Genomic DNA, 10458 nt, shown 5'->3' with positions numbered 1-10458 from the left:
TGAGCTCTTCGGTAGGTAGTAGGTGCGCCTGGCACCTACTACCATACCCCATTCAAAGGCACTTAAATAGTGTGTATTGCCCATTCATATTCGGAATGGCACACATACACAATCCATTTCTCAATTGTCTTTAGACTTCTTTAAAAATCATTCTTTAATCTGTCTCCTCCCTTTCCTTCACACTGATTGTTGTGGATTTAACAACTGACATCAATAAGGGATCATAGCTTTCACCTGGATTCACCTGGTCATTCTGTGTCATGGAAAAAGCAGGTGTTCATAATGATTTGTGCACTTAGCGTATACTGTATATCAAATAGAATAATCTAACTTTGTCTAACTAAAGGAAATAGACTGAATTCAAAATGTGTTTTTATGCTTTGTAAAAGGTTAAAAGACCTCATACACTACTACAATATGTTTGGACAGATTCATATGGACAGTAATATTAGTTATGAGGCATTCATGTGTTGTTACAGAATATGTTTCAAGAATATATACTGCCTATTGAATTCAGTGACGCCTAACTCCTCTACATAGATATAAGGCTGAGCTGTCCATGCGTCAGTCAGTGGAGCTAGACATGGAAGGGCTAAGGAATGTTCTGGACAAGTTACATTTCTCCAAGGACCAGACTGTGTCGATCGAGGGGTTGATGGAACATCTGGCTTCCTTGAAGATAAAGCATGAGGAGGTGAGTTATGGGAACCTGGGCTATTAAAAGACATCATGAGGGCATAGATTTACTGTAACAGCTACCTCTGTCAGTCCACATGAATCGTATGGCAACTGAACGGGGAAGTGTGAAATCCCTTTTCAGGGATGATAGAAGAATTTGTATGTTTAAAGTAATGACTAAGATATTTCACCCTGAAACTGTATAACTGTGGAAATCTATTAGAATCATAAAACTATAATCTGATGATGTGTGTAGTTTTAGTCAGAATTAGAACCAGGGTGCAAGTGTGAAACAAATGATAAGAGGAGCTATCGACAGACAACTTGTGCAACTGTGAAACCAATAACATGACATTCTGTCCCCACCCGTGGAGTGGAGAAACTGTAAGGCTTGCAGAAAATTATGAAACATGTTGCAGAATATGATAAACAATGTATGTGTGTAGTGGAAAAGTAGACTGTCTGAGCAAGGCGTAGCTTAAGATTTGAACTTGTTTGTGTGTGTATATAAAAGATTCGCTCTGCACTTGAAGGGCAGAGCGCTCTCTGAATAAAGAACTGATCCATTGTACGCTGAGACTCTGCCTGTTTCTTTGAACTGGAGATTTACAACCTTCAGGATTCAGACAGAGATAAAAAAGAGTTCAGTTAGAACATTGATATAAAAATTCTCGTGACAATGGATATATAATAATGACAAACATAAACTCAGCAAAAAAAGAAATGTCCCTTTTTAAGGACCCTGTCTTTTGAAGATAATTCGTAAAAATCATTCATTGTAAAGGGTTTAAACACTGTTTCCCATGCTTGTTCAATGAACCATTAACAATTAATGAACATGCACCTGTGGAACGGTCATTAAGACACTAACAGCTTACAGACGGTAGGCAAATAAGGTCACAGTTATGAAAACTAAGGACACCAAAGAGGCCTCCCTACTGACTCTGAAAAACACCAAAAGAAAGATGCCCAGGGTCCCTGCTCATCTGCATGAATGTGCCTTACGCATGCTGCAAGGAGGCATGAGGACTGCAGATGTGGCCAGGGCAATAAATTGCAATGTCCATACTGTGAGACGCCTAAGACAGCGCTACAGGGAGACAAGACGGACAGCTGATCGTCCTCGCAGTGGCAGACCACGTGTAACAACACCTGCACAGGATCGGTACTTCCGAACATCACATCTGCGGGACAGGTACAGGATTTAAATTTTTATTTCACCTTTATTTTTTAAATTTAATTTCACCTTTATTTAACCAGGTAGGCAAGTTGAGAACAAGTTCACATTTACAATTGCGACCTGGCCAAGATAAAGCAAAGCAGTTTGACACATACAACAACACAGGGTTACAAATGGAGTAAAACAAACATACAGTCAATAATACAGTAGAAAAATAAGTCTATATACAATGTGAGCAAATGAGGTGAGATAAGGGAGGTAAAGGCAAAAAAGGCCATGGTGGCAAAGTAAATACAATATAGCAAGTAAAACACTGGAATAGTAGAGTTGTAGTGGAAGAAAGTGCAAAGTAGAAATAGAAATAATGGGGTGCAAAGGAGCAAAATAAATAAATACAGTAGGGGAAGTGGTAGTTGTTTAGGCTAAATTATAGATGGGCTATGTACAGGTGCAGTGATCTGTGACCTGCTCTGACAGCTGGTGCTTAAAGCTAGTGAGGGAGATAAGTGTTTCCAGTTTCAGAGATTTTTGTAGTTCGTTCCAGTCATTGGCAGCAGAGAACTGGAAGGAGAGACGGCCAAAGGAGGAATTGGCTTTGGGGGCGACCAGAGAGATATACCTGCTGGAGCGCGTGCTACAGGTGGGTGCTGCTATGGTGACCAGTGAGCTGAGATAAGGGATGACTTTACTTAGCAGGGTCTTGTAGATGACCTGGAGCCAGTGGGTTTGGCGACGAGTATGAAGCGAGGGCCAGCCAACAAGAGCGTACAGGTCGCAGTGGTGGGTAGTATATAGGGCTTTGGTGACAAAACGGATGGCGCTGTGATAGACTGCCTCCAGTTTATTGAGTAGGGTATTGGAGGCTATTTTGTAAATTACATCGCCGAAGTCGAGGATCGGTAGGATGGTCAGTTTTACGAGGGTATGTTTGGCAGCATGAGTGAAAGATGCTTTGTTGCAAAATAGGAAGCCAATTCTAGATTTAACTTTGGATTGGAGATGTTTGATGTGAGTCTGGAAGGAGTATTTACAGTCTAACCAGACACCTAGGTATTTGTAGTTGTCCACATATTCTAAGTCAGAACCGTCCAAAGTAGTGATGCTGGACGGGCGGGCAGGTGCGGGCAGCGATCGGTTGAAGAGCATGCATTTAATTTTACTTGTATTTAAGAGCAGTTGGAGGCCACGGAAGTAGAGTTGTATGGCATTGAAGCTCGTCTGGAGGGTTGTTAACACAGTGTCCAAAGAAGGTCCAGAAGTATACAGAATGGTATCGTCTGCGTAGAGGTGGATCAGAGACTCACCAGCAGCAAGAGCAACATCATTGATGTATACAGAGAAAAGAGTCGGCCCAAGAATTTAACCCTGTGGCACCCCCATAGAGACTGCCAGAGGCCCGGACAACAGGCCATCCGATTTGACACATTGAACTCTATCAGAGAAGTAGTTGGAGAACCAGGCGAGGTAATCATTTGAGAAACCAAGGCTATTGAGTCTGTCGATGAGGATGTGGTGATTGACAGAGTCGAAAGCCTTGGCCAGGTCAATGAATACGGCTGCACAGTATTGTTTCTTATCGATGGCGGTTACAATATCGTTTAGGACCTTGAGCGTGGCTGAGGTGCACCCATGACCAGCTCTGAAGCCAGATTGCATAGCGGAGAAGGTACGGTGGGATTCGAAATGGTCGGTAATCTGTTTGTTGACTTGGCTTTCGAAGACCTTAGAAAGGCGGGGTAGGATAGATATAGGTCTGTAGCAGTTTGGGTCAGGAGTGTCCCCCCCTTTGAAGAGGGGGATGACCGCAGCTGCTTTCCAATCTTTGGGAATCTCAGACGACACGAAAGAGAGGTTGAACAGGCTAGTAATAGGGGTTGCAACAATTTCGGCAGATAATGTTAGAAAGAATGGGTCCAGATTGTCTAGCCCGGCTGATTTGTAGGGGTCCAGATATTGCTCTTTCAGAACATCAGCTGACTGGATTTGGGAGAAGGAGAAATGGGGAAGGCTTGGGCGAGTAGCTGTGAGGGGTTCAGTGCTGTTGACCGCGGTAGGGGTAACCAGGTGGAAAGCATGGCCAGCTGTAGAAAAATGCTTATTGAAATTCTCAGTTATAGTGGATTTATCGGTGGTGACAGAGTTTCCTTTCCTCAGTGCAGTTGGCAGCTGGGAGGAGGTGTTCTTATTCTCCATGGACTTTACAGTGTCCCAGAACTTTTTTCAGTTTGTGTTGCAGGAAGCAAATTTCTGCTTGAAAAAGCTAGCCTTGGCTTTTCTAACTACCTGTGTATGTTGGTTTCTGACTTCCCTGAAAAGTTGCATATCATGGGGGCTGTTCGATGCTAATGCAGAATACCACAGGATGTTTTTGTGTTGGTTAAGGGCAGTCAGATCTGGAGAGAACCAAGGACTATATCTGTTCCTGGTTCTAAATTTCTTGAATGGGGCATGCTTATTTAAGATGGTGAGGAAGGCATTTTTTTTAAATAACCAGGCATCCTCTACTGACGGGATGAGGTCAATATCCTTCCAGGATACCCGGGCCAGGTCGATTAGAAAGGCTTGCTCGCTGAAGTGTTTCAGGGAGCGTTTGACAGTGATGAGTGGAGGTCGTTTGACCGCTCACCCATTACGGATGCAGGCAATGAGGCAGTGATCGCTGAGATCTTGGTTGAAAACAGCAGAGGTGTATTTAGAGGGCAAGTTGGTTAGGATGATATCTATGAGGGTGCCCGTGTTTACGTCTTTGGGGTGGTACCTGGTAGGTTCATTGATAATTTGTGTGAGATTGAGGGCATCAAGCTTAGATTGTAGGATGGCTGGGGTGTTAAGCATGTCCCAGTTTAGGTCACCTAGCAGCACGAGCTCTGAAGATAGATGGGGTGCAATCAGTTCACATATGGTGTCCAGAGCACAGCTGGGGGCAGAGGGTGGTCTATAGCAGGCGGCAACGGTGAGAGACTTGTTTTTAGAGAGGTGGATTTTTAAAAGTAGAAGTTCAAATTGTTTGGGTACAGACCTGGATAGTAGGACAGAACTCTGCAGGCAATCTCTGCAGTAGATTGCAACACCACCCCCTTTGGCCATTCTATCTTGTCTGAAAATGTTGTAGTTAGGGATGAAGATTTCAGAGTTTTTGGTGGTCTTCCTAAGCCTAGATTCAGACACGGCTAGGACATCCAGGTTGGCAGAGTGTGCTAAAGCAGTGAATAAAACAAACTTAGGGAGGAGGCTTCTAATGTTAACATGCATGAAACCAAGGCTATTACGGTTACAGAAGTCATCAAAAGGAGTGGAGCTAGGCACTGCAGGGCCTGGATTCACCTCTACATCACCAGGGGAACAGAGGAGGAGTTGGATAAGGGTACGGCTAAAAGCTATGAGAATTGGTCGTCTATGACGTCCTGAATAGAGAGTAAAAGGAGCAGGTTTCTGGGGGTGATAAAATAGCTTCAAGGTACAGACAAAGGTATGGTAGGATGTGAATACAGTGGAGGTAAACCTAGGCATTGAGTGATAATGAGAGAGATATTGTCTCTAGAAACATCATTGAAACCAGGTGATGTCATAGCATGTGTGGGTGGTGGAACTGAAAATTTGGATAAGGTATAATGAGCAGGGCTAGACGCTCTACAGTGAAATAAGCCAATAAACACTAACCAGAACAGCAATGGACAAGGCATATTGACATTAAGGAGAGGCATGCTTAGCCGAGTGTTCATAAGGGTCCAGTGAGATTCAGACAGCTAGCCGAGCCATAGGTAGCAAGCTGGCAGAAGATGGAGGGAGCCACCTCGTGCGTTTCCGTCTGTAGATTAGTGGGGTTCCGTGTGGTAGAGGGGGCCAATCCAATTGGCAAAATAGATATAGTTATTGTGGCCCAAGAAAATTGTCCGATAGACCTATTCAGATAGCAGCCGATAAGACAGCTAACGATTAGCGGGCCGCAGATGGGCATTCAGGTTACGTCGCGACGGAAGGGTCAGTTGGATAACTCCCTCGGGCAGATAACGTCGGTAGTCCAGTTGTGAAGGCCCGGTGGGGCTCCGCATCGGCAGTAAAACGGGTCCGGATAGGTGATTGTAGCCCAGGAGTGGCTGATGGAACTCTTCAGCTGGCTAGCTCCGGAATAATTGATGTTTGCTCTGGGACCGACGTTAGCCAATAGTCACTCGGATAGCAGCTTGCTAGCTGCAAGATCCAGGTGTAAATGTCCAGAGCTTGCGATAGAAATCCAGGGATATGGAGAGAGAAATAGGTTCGGTATGCTCTGGTCTGCTTCGCGTTGTACAAAACTGCCGATAGCTATTCGAGCTAAGGGATAGCTGATGACTGCCAATCGTGGTTAGCTGAATACTAATGCTAGCTTCTGGCTAGCTTCTGTTGTGGATTTCAGATTTGAGGTAAATCATACTTTTTTTTTAATTGGTGAGGCAAGTTGCAGAAGAGTGCTTTGAAGTTGAGTTTTTAGAAAGAAAAAAGATATATATAAAAAGATATGCGAAGAAAAGAAGTAAATATATATATACACGGGACACGACAAGACGAGGACAAAAGACGTCTGACTGCTATGCCATCTTGGAGAGAATTGAGAACAAGTTCAACTGCGACCTGGCCAAAATAAAGCAAAATAGTGCGACACAAACAACAACACAGAGTTACACATGGAATAAACAAACGCACAGTCAATAAAACAATAGAAAAAAACTATATATACAGTGTGTACAAATGGCATGAGTAGGGAAGGCAATAAATAGGCCATTGTAGCGAAGTAATTACAATTTAGCAAATTAACACTTGAGTGATAGATCAAATCAAATCAAAGTTTATTTGTCACATGCGTCAAATACAACAGGTGAAAAGACCTTACAGTGAAATGCTTACTTACAGGCTCTAACCAATAGTGCAAAAAAGGTATTAGGTGAACAATAGGTAAGTAAAGAAATAAAACAACAGTAAAAAGACAGGTTATATACAGTAGCGAGGCTATAAAAGTAGCGAGGCTACATACAGACACCGGTTAGTCAGGCTGATTGAGGTAGTATGTACATGTAGATATGGTTAAAGTGACTATGCATATATTATGAACAGAGAGTAGCAGTAGCGTAAAAGAGGGGTTGGCGGGTGGTGGGTGGCGGGACACAATACAGATAGCCCGGTTAGCCAATGTGCGGGAGCATATGTGCAGATGATGATGTGCAAGTAGAAATACTGGTATGCAAAAGAGCAAAAAACGAAATAAAAATAATATGGGGATGAGGTCGGTAGATTGGATGGGCTATTTACAGATGGGCAGTGTACAGCTGCAGCAATCGGTTAGCTGCTCAGATAGCTGATGTTTAAAGTTAGTGAGGGAGATATAAGTCTCCAACTTCAGCAATTTTTGCAATTTGTTTCCAGTCATTGGCAGCAGAGAACTGGAAGGCGGCCAAACGAGGTGTTGGCTTTGGGGATGACCAGTGAGATATACCTGCTGGAGCGTGTGCTACGCGTGGGTGTTGTTATCGTGACCAGTGAGCTGATATGGCAACAACAACAGCCCGAGGTAAACCAGGAACGCACAATCCCTCCATCAGTGCTCAGACTGTCCGCAATAGGCTGAGAGAGGCTGGACTGAGGGCTTGTAGGCCTGTTGTAAGGCAGGTTCTCACCAGACATCACCGGCAACAACGTCGCATACGGGCACAAACCCACCGTCGCTGGACCAGACAGGACTGGCAAAAAGTGCTCTTCACTGACGAGTCGCGGTATTGTCTCACCAGGAGTGATGGTCGGATTCGCGTTTATCGTCAAAGGAATGAGCGTTACACCGAGGCCTGTACTCTGGAGCGGGATCGATTTGGAGGTGGAGGGTCTGTCATGCTCTGGAGCAGTGTGTCACAGCATCATCGGACTGAGCTTGTTGTCATTGCAGGCAATCTCAACGCTGTGCGTTACAGGGAAGACATCCTCCTCCCTCATGTGGTACCCTTCCTGCAGGCTCATCCTGACATGACCCTCCAGCATGACAATGCCACCAGCCATACTGCTCATTCTGTGTGTGATTTCCTGCAAGACAGGAATGTCAGTGTTCTGCCATGGCCAGCGAAGAGCCAGGATCTCAATCCCATTGAGCATGTCTGGGACCTGTTGGATTGGAGGGTGAGGGCTAGGGCCATTCCCCCCAGAAATGTCCGGGAACTTGCAGGTGCCTTGGTGGAAGAGTGGGGTAACATCTCACAGCAAGAACTGGCATATCTGGTATAGTCCATGAGGAGGAGATGCACTGCAGTACTTAATGCAGCTGGTGGCCAGACCAGATACTGACTGTTACTTTTGATTTTGATCCCCCCTTTGTTCAGGGACACAGTATTCAATTTCTGTTAGTCACATGTCTGTGGAACTTGTTCCGTTTATGTCTCAGTTGTTGAATCTTGTTATGGTCATACAAATATTTACACATGTTAAGTTTGCTGAAAATAAACGCAGTTGACAGTGAGAGGACGTTTCTTTTTTTGCTGAGTTTATATGAGCAGTCTTGTGGAAAACTAAAAGTCTAACTTGATGGGGCTTTCTTTTCCCAACACTCACTCCTCCAATAACAAACAACAACTCAAACAAATATTGAACATTTGACAAACAATTTTTTGTTCATTTCAGTCAGTTTCCATTCACAAAACGCAGAAACACAGGTGGTGATACATACAGGTGTTTCACGTTAACAGTTACGTCTGTGTTTACTGTTAGGTACAATGTCCTTTTGATAAAACTATAAAAATTGGATATTATATGATCCAACTCCTAACAGTCCTATCTTGTCATTCTTGGATTTTTGATTGATGTTCACACTGATGACCAGCACGGACACCCTGCAGAGCTCCTCCACAGAGAGATTGGGCTGCAAGCTCTGCAGATTGGGCTCCAGACCTTGTTGAGCATGGTGGGATACTAGAAAATGAAAATGTCCCCCAATGCAAAAACGAATTCTGCTGTGTTAAAAAGACCTCATTCGAAACATGCATTAACTTTCAGATGACTTTAGAGTGGAGTGATAAAGCAACACACAAGAAATTACAGAAATAATATAAAAAAATTGCATTCACATTTCTTGCTGTCCACCTGAAATCACATGATGTATCCATACCATATGCATTAAACTCATTGCCTTTCCTTTCGGTCACAGAAAGCATCAGTGGAAGGTAACCTCTTTGAGACAGAGCCGTTACTCCACCATGTCTAATTATCAGATACAGGTCACCAGCATGGAGGAACAGTTGGGAAATCTCAGGGCTGACCTGGAGCGTCAGGGACACGAATTCCAGATGCTGCTGGACATCAAGACCAGGCTGGAGATGGAGATTGCGGAGTACAGGAGACTACTTGAAGGAGAGGGTAGTGTGAGGTGGGGTAAAAATATGAATAAAGGTTTTGAAGCCCTGTTTGTGAATGTTTATTTTTATCTATCTCTTATTTTTCTATCAGCAGTGGAATGTCCTCCAGCATGACCATGATGGGGAAAGTAGTGAACGGAAGGGATCATCTGAGGTGGGAAAATGTTTGAAGTGATATAACATTACAGTAATAAAGGTTTTGATGCCCTGTGGTATTTGAATTTAATTTACTTACTTTGCTCTTACATGTTTTGCAGTAACAGCGGAATATCCTCATCCACCACAACCACGACCGTGATCACTACGATGGAGGATGGAGGGGCTAGTCTGGACCTGAAGTGGGAAAACTGTTAGGACTTAAAAATGTATGATATGCTGTTGGTTTTGTGGCAGTGCAATATTTGAATGTCATTCATCTCTTTATAACTTATTTGTCTTGCAGTAACATCGGTGGAAGTTCTTCCACCACAACCAAGACAGTGACCATGGTGGATGGAGGAGAATCAATGTGGTGGGAAAATATTTTAATGAAATAATTCATGAAACAAAAATTTAAATGAAAAATACAAGCTATAGGTTTTGTGACTCACCGTCTCTCCTGTTTGTCTTGCAGCAGTAGCAGCTCCACAGTGGTAACTGTGATAAAGGAGGTGGTTGAGATGGCCTCATGCCATACCGAGTCACACACCGAATGAGGTTCTAGTCATAGCTGGGGTCAACCCAACTAAATCAACTAATAAAGCTATTCTTTATCACTACAACATGAATTCCATTCATTTTCAAGATAAACCTGTTACATCTTAAGCATAAGTGTGAGTTCTAGTGAATCTATTATAAAGGTATAATACTCAGGAAGCATGATATACAGTGAGGGAAAAAAGTATTTGATCCCCTGCTGATTTTGTACATTTGCCCACTGACAAAGAAATTATCAGTCTATAATTTTAATGGCAGGTTTATTTGAACAGTGAGAGACAGAATAACAACAAAAAAATCCAGAAAAACGCATGTCAAAAATGTTATAAATTGATTTGCATTTTAATGAGGGAAAGAAGTATTTGACCCCCTCTCAATCAGAAAGATTTCTGGCTCCCAGGTAACTTTTATACAGGTAACGAGCTGAGATTAGGAGCACACTCTGAAAGGGAGTGCTCCTAATCTCAGCATGTTACCTGTATAAAAGATACTTGTCCACAGAAGCAATCAATCAATCAGATTCCAAACTCTCCA

The 10458-nt window shown here is 43.4% G+C and overlaps 1 pseudogene; it reads left to right on the top strand.

Moving 5' to 3' along the window:
- The first annotated feature begins 583 nt into the window (after positions 1-583).
- Positions 584-9923, top strand: LOC106607415 (keratin, type I cytoskeletal 13-like; annotated as a pseudogene).
- Positions 9924-10458: the final 535 nt, after the last annotated feature.

Source organism: Salmo salar, chromosome 06 (genome assembly GCF_965601325.2).
Source record: "Salmo salar chromosome 06, fSalSal1, whole genome shotgun sequence".
Taxonomy (NCBI): domain Eukaryota; kingdom Metazoa; phylum Chordata; class Actinopteri; order Salmoniformes; family Salmonidae; genus Salmo; species Salmo salar.
The sequence above is the reverse complement of the archived record's forward strand: the minus strand, read 5'-3'. Positions and strand labels throughout refer to the sequence as shown.